Below are 19,413 nucleotides of genomic sequence, written 5' to 3'. Positions count from 1 at the left end.
CGTGGTTTAAACCATGGATGAATTCAAATACAATTATTTCTACACTTTTTCAGATAAAAAAATAATGTTTGTACAATCATAAAATAATATTTACTTCCAACATTTTAACTAACCTTAAAAATAATACATTTTGTTTTAAAGATTAGGATTTCATGGTCGTTCATAAACCAGAAAGGTAAACCGAAAATCGCCTGCCACGCCGCATTAGCTTAAACAGACCAAAAAATCAGCCGTTAAATGGCAGTTCATTACGGTGAATTATTACCATTTCCGGTGGACCCAACCGCGCTAGGCCACGTGGCCTTGGAAGCGCCGAACTCAGGGCACCCGGCAACAATGAGTGGAAATTTGGCCTAATACAAAAAAAACCCCAAGTGAGTTTCAACCAGAAGATTCTCCAAACAGCAGGGAACCGTACACGGCTACAGGGATTGCGCTGTGTTTCGGGTGGAAAAGAATCTTGACAAACTTTCACTGACGGAGAACGACGAAAACGGAAAGTGAACGCTTCCTGGCAATCTACTTGTTTTTTTGCTGCTCAGCTCACTCATTGTGTTACTTAGAACCCTCAGTCAGGGAAAAGACGGAAATTTCACTCAAGTGAGTCTAGCCTTTTTTATGCTTCTTCTGGGTTGGTTTGCATCATCGTCTCATTTTTGGTACAGAGGCGTTTGAAAGATTGGTTTAAATATAAAAGACAAATTTTAATTTCAGTGTTTAACATTTTTTCAGAGTTTTCCAGGAAACCCAATTCTCTATAACAAACATAATAAGAATGTTTTAGGCCGTGTGTTTGCCCGACATTAATTGAATTCGCTGCTTCATTTCCTCCGACATTTTCAGCGGAATATTCTTATTGGGCACATGTCGGGTTCTCAGATTCCTAACGTGCAAGTACCTGAGGGAAAACAGGCCCGAGTTTCGCTTCAGCTTCCCGTTCCGTGACGTGAATCCAGCTCTGAGTTTTATGTTGGAAGGATTATGCACAAAAAATGATACAATTTTCTGTGTTTGCATGCTCCACATGTGTTCATTTCTACCAAAGTACATAATACTTGTTATGATTATACACTGGCATTAACAAAGGTAGAATATCCAAGAAATCTTAAAAAGCATTTTATATTTGCTTTTACTTAAGTTTATGTTTTTTTAAACACAAATTATCACCAAGAATAACATTTTGCTAACTGGTCTTCGTTAAAAAATAGTATTGTTCCATCCAAACCCTATTTTATTCGGGTTCAAAAGGTTATTTTGAGCAACTGAAGTTCAACTAAAAACTCTTCTTATGTTTTATATTTTGCCTTCCTCATTGAGGTAAGGCTAAAATCCTACTCTAAAAATGAACTTTTCACGGAAAGCTCGTTGACCCACTTTCAAACATACCTATCGACTCAAAATCGGACGAACAAATGTCTGTGTGTGTGTGTATGTGACCAATACTGGCACTCAGTTTTCTCAGCACTGGTTGATCCGATTTTGGTCAAACCAGTTGCATTTGATTTGGTTTAGGATCCCATAAGTACCTTATTTCCCGGGAATTCCCGGGAAATTCTAAATTTTATAAAATTGTTGTGATCTTGACTCTTACATTTTGCAAAAAAAAAATTGATTAAAACAGCGACATTAAAGGTCAAAATAAGTGTGAAAATCTAATATGTAAACAATCGATCAATCAAATGCATGTAAACAATAATACAACTACTTGTAAATGTATGATTTTTTTTCTAATTTTAAGAGCTGACATCGTAAAATAAATCAAAAATTGATCTCAGGTATTTTTGGTTACGAACAGTGTTGCAAATGAGTGATAGAAAAGCTATCAATAGATAATCTCTGCACCAAAAATATCCGAGAGTATAGCGGCCGTCACTATAGCTTGTGAGATCTCTTCTTGTGTCTCGTGATTCCCAGCGATGTCATTCTCTCTCTATCACTCCTCCCCTTTTCCTCGACTATGCGCTCTCACCGCTGAGTCTCTCAACCTCTCCGAAAACTGCAATGAGAGAACGCGAGATGGCGATTAGGAGCCAACCACGCATGACCTCCAGCTAAACTGCGTATGCGAAATTGGTTTTGTGGCGGCTTTTGTGGTTAAACGCTGATACGGTAGGATAGTAGTGGAAGCGGGAATGAAACACGAAAACGTGTTCGGCTATGTTCGGCGCTGAGAGTTTCAGAAGAGCAGTTGTATTTCAGGCATGATTATTCAGGCGGGATAATTGTAGTTGCTGAGAGCTGATATTTTGATATTTTAACAGCCCTGGTTACGAAGTATTTTTTTATCAAAGTGGTTGGACAGTGAGTTAAATGAATCTATACTCCACAACCATAAAATGTATTTTAAACTTGCCTCTGTGAACATTTTGAAAGATTATGGTTTGGCACATAATGTTGAAATAAAAAAAAAATGCAGAAGTTATGTTTTTTATAACAAATAAGTTTCCTAAAACATGTCATACTGGTTTCAGTTCTTGAACAAAATAATAAAGCTTCTTAGTTATTCCTGAAAATCTAACTTCTTGTTTTACTTCAAACAACTTAATGTTTTTAAATATTTAGAGCGAGTTTTTTTTAAATATGTTTGCATTTTTTGGGCACCTCTCAAACAATAGAAAAAAGATTTTCAATGATTTTTATGGTTAATTCATGCCACATGGTTTTCGGGTATTAACTTCGGTTGATTTTTTTTCACAGCGCAAAACATGATTTTAATTGTACGATAAATTAACAGCATTTCACAATCAGTCATCAATTTTTCATATTTAACCCTTTAACACCCATTGTTGCCCCAGTGCTCCATAATTCTTATACCTCAAATTGTATTTTTTTGAATACTAGGTATAAACGAATTGCAGTAGTTCTTCTTGCATAAACTATTTGAAATATTTAATGACACTACAAAATTGAATTTTCATCTCATTTGATCATGGTAAACAAAAAGTAAAATAATCACAATTTTGCTTTGGCGGAAACGAGTAACATCTTTTTTTATGAAATAACACCAATAGCTTACCTAAATTGTAATAGTTAATTTTCATTAAGTTAGATCTACTTACAGATGCTTAATAAATGAATATTATCAGAAAGAAATCTTGACACAATTTTTTGTGTTATCTGATTAATACTGTTTTATTTGAATTGAACAATACATTGAATTGGACAAAATTATGTTGAGTTTCTTTATTTATTATTTTTTAAGAGCAAAAATCGTTCTAAAAAGTAAAGAAAATGTATACTTTTGCTTAAATTTTGGGAATTCCCGGGATATTTCAAAATTTCCAGGGAAACAGGTTATCGGGAAATCCCGGGAATTTTTCCCATACAAATTTCAAGCGATTAGAGGGAGGTGTTCCCGTGGTCAGAATGAGCTTAAATTTGGAATTTAGCCTAGTCAATCTTTGATTTCAGAGGGTAGCCCAGAGAAAGCCCGGATTTGGACCATCCTAAAGTGTGCATGCTTTTGGATGCGATTTTACCATCGGATTTTTTGCTGCGTAGATATGGAGGCAACAATAATGGTATTGTTTTTTACCGGATTCAATAATAAATTAAATTTTCATGCATAAATAAATCGCATAAAATCACCACATTTCATAAAGAATTCATCAATGTAATGAAAAGCAAAGGATCATGTGGGTGGCCTCTCCATTTGATTCTCAAACCCCAAACGAAGGAAAAGCTTTGAAAGAAAAAAAAGAACTTATTCAGATGTGTAAGAAAGCAAACATTTTTTCAGTCTCTTTGCTCTCTTTCACTGTTTTAGACGTATCATGTGGGTAATTCTCTACCAACTCACACGAAATCGGGAAAAGTTGCCCCGACCCCTCTTCGATTTGCGTGAAACTTTGTCCTAAGGGGTAACTTTTGTCCCTGATCACGAATCCGAGGTCCGTTTTTTGATATCTCGTGACGGAGGGGCGGTACGACCCCTTCCATTTTTGAACATGCGAAAAAAGAGGTGTTTTTCAATAATTTGCAGCCTGAAACGGTGATGAGATAGAAATTTGGTGTCAAAAGGACTTTTATGTAAAATTAGACGCCCGATTTGATGGCGTACTCAGAATTCCGAAAAAACGTATTTTTCATCGAAAAAAACACTAAAAAAGTTTTAAAAATTCTCCCATTTTCCGTTACTCGACTGTAAAATTTTTGGAACATGTCATTTTATGGGAAATTTAATGTACTTTTCGAATCTACATTGTCCCAGAAGGGTCATTTTTTCATTTAGAACAACATTTTTCATTTTAAAATTTCGTGTTTTTTCTAACTTTGCAGGGTTATTTTTTAGAGTGTAACAATGTTCTACAAAGTTGTAGAGCAGACAATTACAAAAATTTTTATATAAAGACATAAGGGGTTTGCTTATAAACATCACAAGTTATCGCGATTTTACGAAAAAAAGTTTTGAAAAAGTTACTTTTTGCGTTTCTCTTTGTTTCGTCGTCCGTGTCTGTCGCGGGTTACCATGAACGGCCATGATCGATGACGACCAACTTTTTCAAAACTTTTTTTCGTAAAATCGCGATAACTCGTGATGTTTATTAGCAAACCCCTTATGTCTATATATCAAATTTTTTTAATTGTCTGCTCTACAACTTTGTAGAACATTGTTACACTCTAAAAAATAACCCTGCAAAGTTAGAAAAAACACGAAATTTTAAAATGAAAAATTTTGTTCTAAATGAAAAAATGACCCTTCTGGGACAATGTAGATTCGAAAAGTACATTAAATTTCCCATAAAATGACATGTTCCAAAATTTTTACAGTCGAGTAACGGAAAATGGGAGAATTTTAAAACTTTTTAGTGTTTTTTTCGATGAAAAATACGTTTTTTCGGAATTCTGAGTACGCCATCAAATCGGGCGTCTAATTTTACATAAAAGTCCCTTTGACACCAAATTTCTATCTCATCACCATTTCAGGTTGCAAATTATTGAAAAAAACCTCTTTTTTCGCATGTTCAAAAATGGAAGGGGTCGTACCGCCCCTCCGTCACGAGATATCAAAAAACGAACCTCGGATTCGTGATCAGGGACAAAAGTTACCCCTTAGGACAAAGTTTCACGCAAATCGAAGAGGGGTCGGGGCAACTGCTGTGTGAGTTGGCGGAGAATTACCCATGTAGGTTCTCATGAACGCTCCTTGTGTGGAAAATGGAAATGTGTATATTTTCCCATTTATGTTTGTGTGCTCTCGCGCCAGCAAGCATCAGCGCATATAATGCGTGAAAAGCTGTTGAACCGACTGGCCCGAATCCCGGAGGGTTGCGGAAAAGCATACACCTCACGAAAATTGGCATGTTCTTTGGAAAAGGAAACGAGCGAGAAACAAAAACTTGGGGAAACTACGTTTTCAGAGTCCTTGGCTCGAGTAGCATCATAAAGCTTAGAGTAGGAGGGGTATTTTTCCTCTTGTGCCTTCTTCAAACGATGTCAGAGTATGAAGATTATATTGAGTTGTAAAAGTAAATGTTTATTCCCGGAAAAAAGTTATGCGCATCACAGTTGAGCTTGAGCTTGAGGAACATCGTAAATTCCATTGAATGTAAAAAAGATGATTTAATGAATGATCAAAAGCATAATAAAAAGCTTAAATTTCATTAACTAAAAAACTGTCTTTTGATTCCAATAAAATAACCCATTTCTGAATTTCAGTTATTTTAAACCTTTCCATAAATTCAAGCATCGTGCTACCATTCAACCAATTTAAAGAAACCTATGCTCAGGATAGTAACTGCTAAAAAGTATTAAAACCACCTTCATGAAATAAATCAAAGTTTGTTGCCAGAGCAGTTGCTAGGTGGAGAAAGACAAGTTGGCTTGTCGAGTGGGAAAAGTGCATCGCTGTCGTGACAAAAGATGGATAAAAATGGAGGATAAAAAAGCTACAGTTCAGTAGTTGTTACTGACAGCTTTGTTGACATGTGGCATCCCACTGAGCAGTTCCACAGCAAGTGACGTTGATGGTTCAGGTGACTGTATGACTCTCACAATTATTTCAAAATAAATCAAACAATATCACAACACTGTGTACGTGTAATTGCTTCTGTTATTTGTTATCATTGAAAATTAATTCTATTTAACCTCGAGCATTTAACGAGCAATTTGGCCTAAATAATGTTGTTCTGATTTGTCCTTGCGAAGATTCTTCTGAGGAATTCATTTGATATTTTAGTTGGAGAACTTATTCAATAAAATGAGAAAAATCGATATCGCTTTGTTCTATGAGTAAGTATCGAATTGAAAAATAGTTCAATGATTTCTGCTTATGTTTTAACATAAATTCTGACAAAAGAGATCAAAAATTTCTTGGAAAAACATCAAAAATAACGTTATTTTAAAAATCAAATCGATCCACAAATTCTTGAGCACTGAAAGTTTTTTTTTTTTTTTTTATTTTTTTTTTTTTAAATTTATATTTATTCAGTTTTTCTTTTCCATGTACATTCATTCAGTTAAAATATTATTGAGTGTCCAATCACAATCGATGACTTTTCACCTCAATTTTAAATACTAGCAACTTTCATTTATTCATGAAATATTGTAGCTTTCGCTATTCAGTGATTTCAAATGTAGGAGGTCCTACATGTACAAAAGGGAAAAGGGATACCTTAAAACTAACTTATAAACTATATAAAGAGCGGATCAATGCAGCTGAAGACTGCAATGATTTTTGTCGAAATGCATCAATTATCTTATTGGACATAACATCCAAAGTGTCAACTTCGGCTAATTGATGAAGTTCACTGGTGCTGAACCAGGAGGAAGTTTCAGAATCATTTTCAGAATTTTGTTCTGAATCCTCTGAAGTTTTTTCTTCCTGGTTAAGCAACAGCTTGTCCAGATCGGCACAGCATAAAGCATGGCAGGTCTGAAAATTTGTTTATAAATTAACAGTTTATTCTTGAGACAAAGTCTAGAATTCCTGTTTATAAGTGGATACAAACATTTAATATATTTGTTACATTTAACCTGGATACTTTCAATGTGATCCTTGTAAGTAAGGTTTTTGTCAAAAGCAAGTCCAAGATATTTCACTTGATCCTCCCACTTTAAATTTACCTCATTCATCTTTATAATGTGATGACTTTTGGTTTAAGAAAATCAGCCCTTGGTTTGTGAGGGAAAATAATAAGTTGAGTTTTGCAGCATTTGGAGTAATTTTCCATTCTTTCAAATAAGAATTGAAAATATCCAAGCTTTTTGTAATCTTCTTGTGATGACACGAAGGCTTCTACCTTTGGCGGAGATGCTTGTATCATCAGCAAAAGTGATTTCTGACATCCTGGGGGCAAATCAGGCAAGTCAGAAGTAAAAATATTGTATAAAATTGGACCCAAAATGCTTCCTTGAGGGACGCCAGCACGTACAGGTAGTTGATCAGATTTGCTATTCTGATAACATACCTGCAGAGTACGATCCGTCAAATAATTTTGAATAATTTTCACGATATAAATCGGAAAATTAAACCTTTTCAATTTCGCAATCAAACCTTTATGCCAAACACTGTCAAATGCTTTTTCTATGTCTAGAAGAGCAGCGCCAGTAGAATAGCCCTCAGATTTGTTGCTTCGAATTAAATTTGAAACTCTCAACAACTGATGAGTAGTTGAATGCCCAAGGCGAAATCCAAACTGCTCATCAGCGAAAATTGAATTTTCATTAATGTGCGTCATCATTCTATTAAGAATTATTCTTTCGAATAATTTACTAATAGATGAAAGCAAACTAATGGGCCGATAGCTTGAGGCTTCAGCAGGATTTTTATCCGGTTTCAAAATCGGAACTACTTTGGCATTTTTCCAACTACTGGGAAAATATGCCAAATCAAAACATTTGTTGAAAATTTTGACCAAGCTACTTAAAGTTGCTTCAGGTAATTTTTAATTAAAATGTAAAAATGCCATCCTCACCAGGGGCTTTCATATTTTTAAATTTTTTGATAATAGATTTTATTTCATTCAGATCCGTATTAAAAACTTCATCTGATGAAAATTCTTGTTCAACAATATTCTGAAATTCTATTGAAATTTGATCTTCAATAGGACTCAAAACATTTAAGTTGAAATTATGAGCACTCTCAAACTGCTGAGCAAGTTTTTGAGCTTTCTCCCCATTAGTTAATAGAATATTATCACCATCTTTTAAAGAAGGGATTGGTTTTTGAGGTTTCTTAAGAACCTTTGAAAGTTTCCAAAAAGGTTTGGAATAAGGTTTAATTTGTTCGACATCTCTTGCGAACTTTTCATTTCGCAGGAGAGTGAATCTGTGGTCAATAACCTTTTGCAAATCTTTTTGAATTCGCTTCAGTGCAGGATCACGAGAACGTTGATACTGTCTTCGGCGAACATTTTCAGACGAATCAGAAGCTGAAGATCGTCATCAATAATGGGAGAATCAAATTTGACTTGGACTTTAGGAATAGCAATATTCCTAGCATCCAAAATTGCATTAGTTAAAGATTCCAAGGCTGAATCAATATCAGCTTTGGTTTCTAAAACAAAATCATGATTTAAATTATTCTCAATATGATGCTGATACCTGTCCCAATTAGCTTTGTGGTAATTAAACACAGAACTATTGGGTCTGGTAACTGCTTCATGAGAAAGTGAAAAAGTTACTGGAAGGTGATCAGAATCAAAATCAGCATGAGTCACTAAAGGACCACAATACTGACTTTGATTTGTCAAAACCAAATCAATTGTTGATGGATTTCTAACAGAAGAAAAGCAAGTTGGCCCATTCGGGTATAAAACCGAATAAAGACCAGAAGTGCAATCTCTGAATAGAATTTTACCATTGGAATTTACTTTTGAATTATTCCAAGATTGGTGTTTGGCATTAAAATCACCGATGATCAAAAATCGAGATCTATGCCGAGTAAGTTTATTCAAATCCCCTTTGAAATAATTTTTATTTTCCCCAGTGCATTGGAAAGGCAAATATGCAGCTGCAATCATAATTTTCCCAAAAGAAGTTTCAAGTTCAATGCCCAAACTTTCAATAACTTTTAACTTAAAGTCACGTAACGTGCTATAAGTCATACTACGGTGGATAACTATTGCAACTCCACCGCCATTTCGATTCATTCTGTTATTGGTTATAACTTTATAATCTGGATCACTTTTCAAATAAGTGCCAGTTTTTAAAAATGTTTCGGTTATAACAGCAACATGCACGTTATGAACTCGTAAAAGTTGAAAAATTCATTTTCTTTCGCTTTTAAAGAGCGAGCATTAAAATTCATAATATTGATGGAATTACTTAGATCCATGATTAAACTTCAGGGTAAGAACAACATCATTCGCAAATTTTAATCCAATCTGGATAGCTTCCATCATGGATGTAGCATTACTCATTGTTTGAATCAAACCAAACAGTGAGTTTTGCAAAAAGTCATTTTTCAAACGTAACATCGCCGAGATCAGAAGATCCCAAAGCGTTGCCAGCAGAAAAATTTTCAAATGAAATTTGAGGTACCTGCCCAATTTGAAAATTGGTAGAGGATTTAAAATTCGTGGATGAACCCGAACCCGAAACGACGTTGGCATAAGAAATGCCATTGCTGTTACCTAACTTTTCCATGGTAGGGGTATTGTTCGAGTGAGACAGCACGAACGTTTGATTTAAAGATGCAGGTACAACCTGACTTTGAGAAAATTTCGGTTTGGTTTCGGCTGATGCTTAGCACGAGAATCCAAAACCTTTTTCTGATGGGGCAATCCCAGAAATTTGATTTGTGATTTCCACCACAATTTGCACATTTAAATTGGGTGACTTCTTTCACGGGACAATTGTCCTTGTCGTGAGAAGAATCCCCGCAAACCATGCATTTTGGAACCATGGCGCAATGATCAGTACCGTGACCGAATGCCTGGCAACGCCGGCACTGGGTCAGATTCTGGCCATTACCGCCATGTTTCTTAAAATGCTCCCACTTTACCCGTACATGGAACAAAAACTGAACTTTGTCCAAAAGTTTCAAATTGTTGATTTCATTTCTGTTGAAATGAATCAGATAAAATTGTGAAGTCAAACCAAAGCGAGAAATATTCCCGTTTGATTTTTTCTTCATTGGTATTACTTGGGATGGGGCAAAGCCAAGCAACACCTTAAGTTCGTTTTTGATCTCATCCACCGACAAGTCGTTGGAGAGACCTTTCAGGACCGCTTTGAATGGACGAGCATTCTTGGTCTCATACGTGTAGAAATTGTGTTTGTGGTTTTTCAAATAACCAACAAAAGTTTGGTGATCTTGTAAAGATTCCGTCAACAAGCGACATTCTCCTCTTCGACCAAGCTGGAACGAAACCTTCAAATTGCAAGTTTCCTTGCAATTCTTCAGTTGCGTTCGAAAGCTGGCCAAATCGGAGACGGAAGTCACTACAATTGGCGGAGCCTTTACTCGTTTCTCGACGGCAGAAGGCTCAGTACGAGGAGAAGGATCCTTGTCAACAGTTTCGGATAAAACACCGAAACTGTTTGCCAATGGAATTGGAGGATTGACCTCACTTTCAGAATCAGAATCAGACCTCGGATGAGGCTGTTTTCTTTTTCTGTTTCCGTTAGCCGATTTAGCGTTCAAACGCTTCACCGACGTAACGACCAAATCTTCAGAAGATTTGCGTTTACCTTTGTTTTGACGCATTTTGCAAGCAAAGTTCTCTTAAACAGATGGCTTCGTTTGTAAAATACAACAAAATTTCAGGTGGGGTTAGTCTTGAAAAGACTGTTTAGAATTTTTGAAAGTAACTCAGGTAGTCTTTAAAAAGACTGTGAATTTTGTTTGAAATAACTCTGAGCTTAGGTAGTAAAAAATACCGCAGCTCTAGTGTCCGTTCACCACGAAGGTTCGCAAGACACTGTTGAGCACTGAAAGTAATTTTTCGTTTCTACTGTCAACCCCACGTTAAAATACTTTGTAGACAGTGATGGAATAACTACTCTGCTTTCTTTTCGCTTCACCGCAAGAAACTTCCGCGACAGGGCGAAAGTTTTGCCGAAACCTTCGTTGTGTTACTGTTCTAGACTTGTTGAGTGACGTTGAAAAAATATGATGACATAAATTGTCTCTCAGACATTTTGCGTCATTTTCGTAAAATGTGGCTGGGCTATGCCAACTCGAGGTTTTTTTTGTGGCGTTTCATATCTAGACTTGACGCTACAAAGTTGAACAAATTTTACACTCCTAATTCGAGCGGGGCAATTTAAATTTTATATTGTTCCTCTAAATAGTTCCACTTACGAACCAGTCAAGCAATCAGCCAACTATCTCACCAGAACTGTTGTACCACCAGCTGTTGGCAAAAGTCAACCATTTCCAGCAGTCAGTGTGCATTCACATAAATTTCACCATAACCATCATCAGAAGTTGAGTACTTCATTTCGAGTTGTAGACACCGGCGCCCATAAAGTGGTGCTCCTTGTCACAGCCGGCACGGCATCAGTCATCAGTGCTATACTAAAGTTAATTGCCCAGTTTCTACCACTCTCTGTGAGCAACGTCTGTGAATGATGAAAATCCGCTTCATGCATATGGAAATTGCGTTCAGGAAATTGCTGGCGCGTCATTCCACGGCACTCAAGAGGGCGATACTTGGCCAAAGTGTAATGGGCCGCAGCAGCGAGCGAACGAGACAAACCTGATTGCTCATTTGTCCTGACTGGTTTTGATTAGCAAATTTTACCCCCTCCTGCCCTCCCGAAAGGCAAAGGCCTAAACTTTATGCAAACACGGCAGCGACGGTGGAAACGACAACAGCTGATATGATAAGCATTTGGAATAAATTGTAGAATTTGGAACTAAACACTGGTTTCTGTGTTGGGGTGAAGAGCTCTTTGAAATGAAATGCAATTTGGGAACTGGGACAGCTGTTTTAGCCTTGTTACCTCTTAATTTTTGGATGTTTTTGATTATTTTCGGATAGAACAGGCACAGATCAACAAAAATAGTGTATCAATTTTTAAATTTCAAGCTTTTAAGTGCTCTAAAACGTACTTTCCCTCTTCAGACTGTAGTCCCGATTCGCCCAAAGGACGGTACCATTAGTATTTGAGGACGCCCTATCCACGGATTGCTCCACAAAGCTTGTACAGTAGGGTAACACATTTTAAGGTTATGTCGAGAAATTTTTCAGCGTCACTTCTGAAACGATAGATTATGATGCCAGGAAAAAAATCCTCGGTAAAAAAACTTTCTTGTTTTACTGAACCTTTTTTTTAAATCAATTATGTATTTATTGAACTTTCTTATTACAATTATATTTAATTTAAATTCTACTCCCAAAAACTGGGCAGCACTAGTCCGAGAGAATAATGGCCTCGAGACGAGAGAACAGTGGTACCATTTACGAAAACAGCTCGAGATGGGCGAGAGAATGATTCTCTCGAGGTTCATTTGCAAAAGAAAAATTCATCCGTTAAAACAAAAAAACAAAAGTGTCGACTACGGGAATCTAACCAGAGACCTTTGACATACTAACCCAATGACTTAACTGCTTAGGCCACCACAGCTTGGTTAACAAGGAGTGGTAAGCGAACTGGTTTCCAGACGAATTTTTAGCGTCCTTGCTCAAACTGCCTGGCTTTGCAGGTAGCGCATCGGCATTCTTTAACTTCTTCAAATCTACTGATCCTGCTGGTGAGAACCGCCTCTTTTTCTTGCCGTTAGGCATTTTTTGCACCTTTTAGCACTTATCGCAAACTCATTTTACTGAAACTGAAAAATACATTCCAGCGAACTTTCTTCGATTTACTGAAACTGTCTCTTTTTTACTAATTTCTTATTAAAGTCAATGCACAACATGTTTAAACAAAAGGTTTTTTTGTCATTAAAAAATAGGTCATTGGCCAAGGATCAAGTTGCAATATTAATATTTGACTCAAATTTAAGTTTGTATGTTATACCATGCGGGTTTGTATCGAAAAATAGCACTTAAATCAATTATGTATGCGTGTAGGAAATTTCAAATATAACGGCTCTCGAGTGTCAATCATGCAAAAAATCAACAACATATTTCAACTAATTATAGAGCATGCGATCCAATTTTAAAAAATATTGAAATCACAAAAAAAATGTGTGGAAATGTGTGGAATAAACGTTCTGATTACACAGCTCGCCAATTTCGAAGTTGATAGATATTTTTTATAGTTTGGTAGACTTGAGCTCCCTGAACACACTCTTATCGACAGAATTGAATTTTAATTAATTTCCATACCATTTGTTTGCCCCACTTATCACAAGCTGCGACGAATTTTTCACAGATAATCAACCCTTTTCCGACATCTCTCAGCGGAGCTATCTATTCCGCATTTGTAATAAATTATCAAATTAACTGAATCCTGTTAATCTCAACAATGTAGCTCATAATTTAATTTCATCTAGTAATTAAAATCAATAATAAATTCAGTAGCGCAGTCGAACTTCATTAATGCTGCTTATTACTATGCTATGCCAACGACGAAATCTCGCGGTAATCTATTTAAAATACCACCCAACTCCAACACATCAGCTCGCGCAAGCAAATTGGTCGAGGCCAATTAAACCAACCAGTATTAGATCGGGGTACACACAGCAAATCTCCAGCATCTGGTACCACTCGAGTAGCGCCGTTGATTGTTTATTTGAAATTCATAGTTTTCCCGCGCGAAACCGGTGGCGTAAACAATAATAACAATTAAATTTATTGGCACCCACAAACACTCTGCCTGCTCTGACCCATCTTGTCCGTGTCCGTGTTCCGAGGTCCGAGAACCAAACTGCACCCACTCACGCTTTTCCGAGCCCGGGATGGAAAATTTACGGAAAACGGCGGAAAGGGCTTGGGCACTGCTCCTTCAGCGAGATAAATCGGTGCGCGCCTCCACATCGGAATAACACATAAACATCAGGCAAAACGCCCGACCGACACAGGCAGACATCGGATACGGGTCCACTCTGTCGGTCTGACGGTTAACGTTTTGTGTTGTTTTGTTCGTGGCAGGGCATCGGAGAGCACCGCCGGCAAGGATCGCACCGGTTACCGAACAACAGCCGGGTCCCGAGTTGCGAGATTTACAGCTGAGTTCAATTATTTGGGGTTTCAAAATGTGTACTGAAATTTTTTAATGTAGACAAGATATTGTAAATCTGGCAACTATGTATAATGTCATGAATACTTAACTTTAGAACTGTTGAATGTTTTAAAAAGATTCCGGGATCGTACTCTGTACATTTTTAGTTTGGTATTTGGAATAACTCATCGATTAGTCATGCGATATTGATACTAAAGCTGATCATTATATTTCATATATTTAAAAGAAAACAAAGAATACATCAGCTATATAGAAAATCTATCCATACGATCAAATATATTTAACCAATCTTGCAACTCTGGCCAAACTATCAACATTTCATTGTTTAATCTGAACGATATATGTATTTCACTAGCCAAAATAATTGACGTTAGAAGATTTTTTTTTTCTTTTTCCAAACTCTCATTCATGATTGTTCCAAACAATAGCAGTTTTAAATAACTTACTTTTTAAATGTTTCAATAAAAAAAAATCTGGATTTTTTTCATAATAAATTAAACTAAAGCTACTTAATATCTTGAAAACGGTGTACTTTATTAAACCACCTGGAAAGTACTTTTCGATTGCAATTTGATTTTGCATTAAAAACTCGACGGCAACATTTTTGTCCATACTCAAAAGTTGCGGTTTTTGTCCCTTAAAACACATAATTTTTTTTTTAAATTAATAATATGGAAATTGATATTTTGTAAAAAAAAGTTATTTTTTCCGTTTACCATTTTTTTTTCTAAATAGTCCAACAACTTTGCCTAAGAAAAAAAAACGAACAGTGAATTCCTTCAAAAGATACAGATTTTCGAATATTTACGCACACAATAAAAAAAACCCAACCAAACCAATGATACAAAAAGGCTTCTTCCGACATAGGGAAGGCCCCCGAAAAGTTTGAACCAATTCAAAAATGAATAAATAACATTTATTTCCAGTGTTGGTGAAGAATTGATCAAGGGCGTTTAACATTATTTAAGGGAATAGGGTTTTAAAGCCCTATGTTAATTTTTATGCACTACGGCAAAAATCACGATTAAAAACCATTTCTGATCACTTTTTTTCATTTCAAAGCAATAAACTAAATTAACAAGACCTCATTGTTTCAATGGATTAACTATGGTCCCCTTAGAACGAGCTGTAAACCTTTTCTGTCAAGAAGGGCCGCGATGTTATTTTTTGAAAATTTAATTAAATTTCAATTTTACATCCTTTGCGGTCGTACAAAGGTTCATTGTATTGGAGCGTGGCAAAAAAAAAAATATATATATATAAATATTGAAATCACAAGCCATAGTTTCAACATTTGCATGGAAAAAGGTGTTTTAAAATGCATTTTACACTAGTTCAATTGTTTTGCAATCAATAGTTTTAAAAAAATTACGAAAAAAAAACATTTTAGCGAAAAAAAAAACTTCTTGCGATAATAAACATTGAAAATTTAAAAAAAATTAAAGAATTCTTAAATCAGCCCAAACTTGATAAAAATGATTCTAAGCGCAGGGGAATGCATTTTAAATTAATTTCAGCATATTGCACTTAATTTTACATTGAAATTTTGAAGTTTTTTGAACAAAATATTATTTGCCCCCTGATTTTTTGGGCCAACTTTGAAGGGGGGAGAGACAAAAACTTTAAATAAAATTTGTACCATGCAAATTCCAAAGAAGTAATGAATAAACGAATTGTTTGTCGATTTTATTGCCCATTACATATAAAATTTCAGAATAACTCACAGCATTCTCAAATCTCTTTCTACTCGGGGAAATCGTATAAATCCTAAGCAATAATACCAATCCGAGTGGGCAGGTTATGGTACTCAGGAACAGAACAGCAGAAGAAGGGGAAAACGAAGGGGAAAGTTTGTTTTCCTTCCAAACAGTGCCAGTGTAAATAAAACAAAGCCGATGATTGCACTGAATAAAGAAAAATATTATCTCAATGGGCAACTAGGAATTCACACAACAAGGTGGGTTGAGCACATGGAAAAGTTCAACTGAGGACTTTAACCCACCGCCGCCAACGATAACAACAGCGAGAGTTTCCATTCGTGAATCGTGCGCTCACGTGGAAACGGTGATTAATCGGCTTTACGTGCTTCGATGGGCACGGTGGAATTTTGTTTTGCTCTTTCGAATTTTGAAATAAGTTTTTGAAAAAGCGAATCGTAAAATTTTGATTATTTTTTCTTATTATATGAATTAGAGAAATAAATTTCCTTGAATGGTTCTTTCTTAACTGTGGAAAATAAATTGATCAAAAATATGACATTTTTGAATCCCCCCACTTGAGATTTGAAAATATTTTTGCCCAACACAATAATATTTTATCCAGCTGTGCCTTGCTGCTTAAACAATCTGTGAGGAATGTGTGTACACTCTTGGTATCCCAGGGCCAGAGAAGAAAGATGTGAAAATAATAGTATTATTTCGATTGTTGCGATTTCAATCGCTGCCGAGCTCTATTAAGACTTAATTGTATCATTTGTTTGGGTTTTCTCGTAAATTGAAAGGGCTTTCGATGCGCCGTTAGTAAGAAGGTTGGCATGTGCCAACAAAGGATTTTATTTCGACGGAGTTCAAGGTAAATTGTTTGGTAATGGCATTGTTGAAGGATAAACACGATGAAGCTCGATTGTAAAAACCCAATTACGGGTAAATTTAGTAACAAAAGCCAAAATTTTGTCTCACAATTGTGTACCATTTCTAAATAACATGTTTCCAATTTTCCTCGAATAAATTAAAATTGTTTGAAAATGTGTTTAATGAATAGAAATGAACATGAAAAATAAAATTATAAGTAGTTTCTCCAAATCTCCCGAATTCCGTAGCAAATCTTCAAATGAAAAACATCAAACGAAACATGTTAAAATTCTCTATCAGTTTCCGGGCACTTATTTTTTATTAAATCTGAAAATTTGGCTATTATGACACAATAAAGTCTGCTTCAAAGTAGTTACTCATTAGACTGAAATATTAGCCTCTTGTTTTTCACAACAACGGTGAAAATAAAACTTAAAAAACTTTAAAAGTGTGATCAATTCTCCCAAAAATGAGCAAACTGATTGAAATTTATTGTTTTTATTTTTTGTATGGAGCGTGGTTTTTCAGCATTGCGCATCATTATTTGAATAATCCCATTTTTGGATATGTTTTAGATGACAAAAATTGGTCAAAATTGATATGATTCCAATTTAAAAAAAAACTAACTTAATTCACCTATGTGGTTGGTGCCTTCCTCACGCTTTACCAACAACGGGTAGTATGATGGGTTTGTACATAAATTTCAACTATTATTTTAGATCCAGACATAAAAAAGTACACAATATCACTTTAGCGATCATAACTTGAGATAGGGTTGCCAAATGTTTTGGATTTGCTGAAAGGTCTTTCGATTACCTAACAAACGATGGGTCGGATGATGGATCCGGATATAGGTAACATACAATTAAGTGAGATCCGGCTTAAAAAGGTACACAAATATTACTTAAGTGGTTATAACTAGAAACAGGGTTGCCAGATCTTCAATGTTTTGGATTCGTTGGAAAAAATAACCAACGATGGGTTGAATGATAGATCCGGGCATATTGTACATACATTTAAGTGAGATCCGGCTTCAAAAAAGTACACAAATATCACTTAAGTTGACATATGTTGAGACATGGTTGCCAGAACTTCAATGATTTGAACTTAATGGAAAGGTCTTTTGATTACCTAAGTAACATATTATAACATACAGGGACTTGAGTTTTTTTTTTGCCATTTTTCTATCATTCAGATATTTGCGAAAACACATTTTTATACATAACTTTTGAACTACTTATCGAAACTTCAAACAATTCAATAGCGCAGTATGGAACCTTAAACCGAGACGAATGAGACTGGTATGATCAAAATCGGTTCAGCCAGTAATGAGCAAACTTGGCAAGAGTTTTGGTCACACACACACATACACACACACACACACACACACACACACACACACACACACACACACACACACACACACGCGAATACATTTGTTCAGTTTTCAATTCTGAGGTATACCCACCTTCATGAGTCTCCGAGCTTTTTACATTGTTTATTTAAATGTTTATTTTCAGAGCAGGATTATAGCCATACCTCAGCGAAGAAGGCGAAACAACTTTTTTTGTTGGAAACGTGACTTTTTTACCTGTAGAAGTTATAATCAAACTTGACTCATTTAATTTAATGCTCCTCCGAAAAAACAAAATATTCTCAATTGTTTTTTTTTTATCAACCCTGATATTTGAAATGGCATTAACGAACTTATTTTTGATCCTATCAAATGTTAGGTTTGATATGAACATTTAAAAAATATTTTTTCCCGAAAGAACGATTATGGATGAACTAATGATGCAAAATGACTTCACTGATAAAAAAGTACACACAAAGTACATCAAAATTTAAAAAAAAACAAAAAATAATTGTTGTAAGAAGCGTGGCTCGTGTACCTTTGTAATACAATTTTCAATCTGACCCTTACATTTTGTATCTTAACTGCCACCATTCACTTTGCTGATCTTTTTTCACCTCAAGTTTGATAATCAATTTCATAGGTTTCATCCAAATTAAATAGTTTTTAATTTTTATATAAAACTTAATTCTAATGAGATAAAAATAGATCCTTGTTTATACATAAAAATATGTTTCCACTTTTAGTGCAATTGCAATTCATTGCAAAAACACTCGCCTTCGCCCAAAGTCGTTCAAAATAATCATTTGATTATGTTTTGGTCATTTTATTCCCTAGAATCCATTAGTCATGTAATAAAAAAAAACAATGCTAACACTTTAGCACGAGAAGCTTAATGCTAAAATCTCTATCCTTTCCACCAAAAACACCATATTTTGAATGGAATCTACCACAATTCCACGAATTTTCCATAATCCAGTTTTGAAATTGTAACGAGAGTCGGGCTAATTTAGTTCAGTTCATGTGTAAATCCATAATTATTTTAGCTTTTATTCCATAGCAAAAACACCATATTTTGAATGGAATCTACCACAATTCCACGAATTTTCCATAATCCAGTTTCGAAATTGTAACGAGAGTCGTGCGATTAAAACTTCAGGCTAATTTAGTTCATTTCATGTTCAACTAAATCCATAATTATTTTAGCTTTTATTCCATAGCAAATGTCCACTTTTCTACGAAATACCTGATGGTTCCATTTACCTAGTGGAAGTTACGAATTAAAATCCTTTTAACGGGAACCACTACACGAAACAGCGACCAGCGTGACCTGCAGGTGCCAGTTCACACTGGTGTGGTTGGTTCACCGTTCCCAGAGGACAATGCATTGCCTGCGTTTGCCATTTCCCGTTC

The 19,413-nt window shown here is 35.5% G+C and overlaps 1 protein-coding gene across 1 annotated transcript in view; it reads left to right on the top strand.

Moving 5' to 3' along the window:
- The window catches only part of LOC6043892 (allatostatin-A receptor), a 127,444-nt gene that overhangs the window by 87,328 nt on the left and 20,703 nt on the right, over positions 1–19,413 (top strand). The gene's annotated exons all lie outside the window — the stretch shown is intronic.

The sequence above is a fragment of the Culex quinquefasciatus genome, chromosome 1 (genome assembly GCF_015732765.1).
Source record: "Culex quinquefasciatus strain JHB chromosome 1, VPISU_Cqui_1.0_pri_paternal, whole genome shotgun sequence".
NCBI classification, from domain to species: domain Eukaryota; kingdom Metazoa; phylum Arthropoda; class Insecta; order Diptera; family Culicidae; genus Culex; species Culex quinquefasciatus.
The sequence above is the reverse complement of the archived record's forward strand: the minus strand, read 5'-3'. Positions and strand labels throughout refer to the sequence as shown.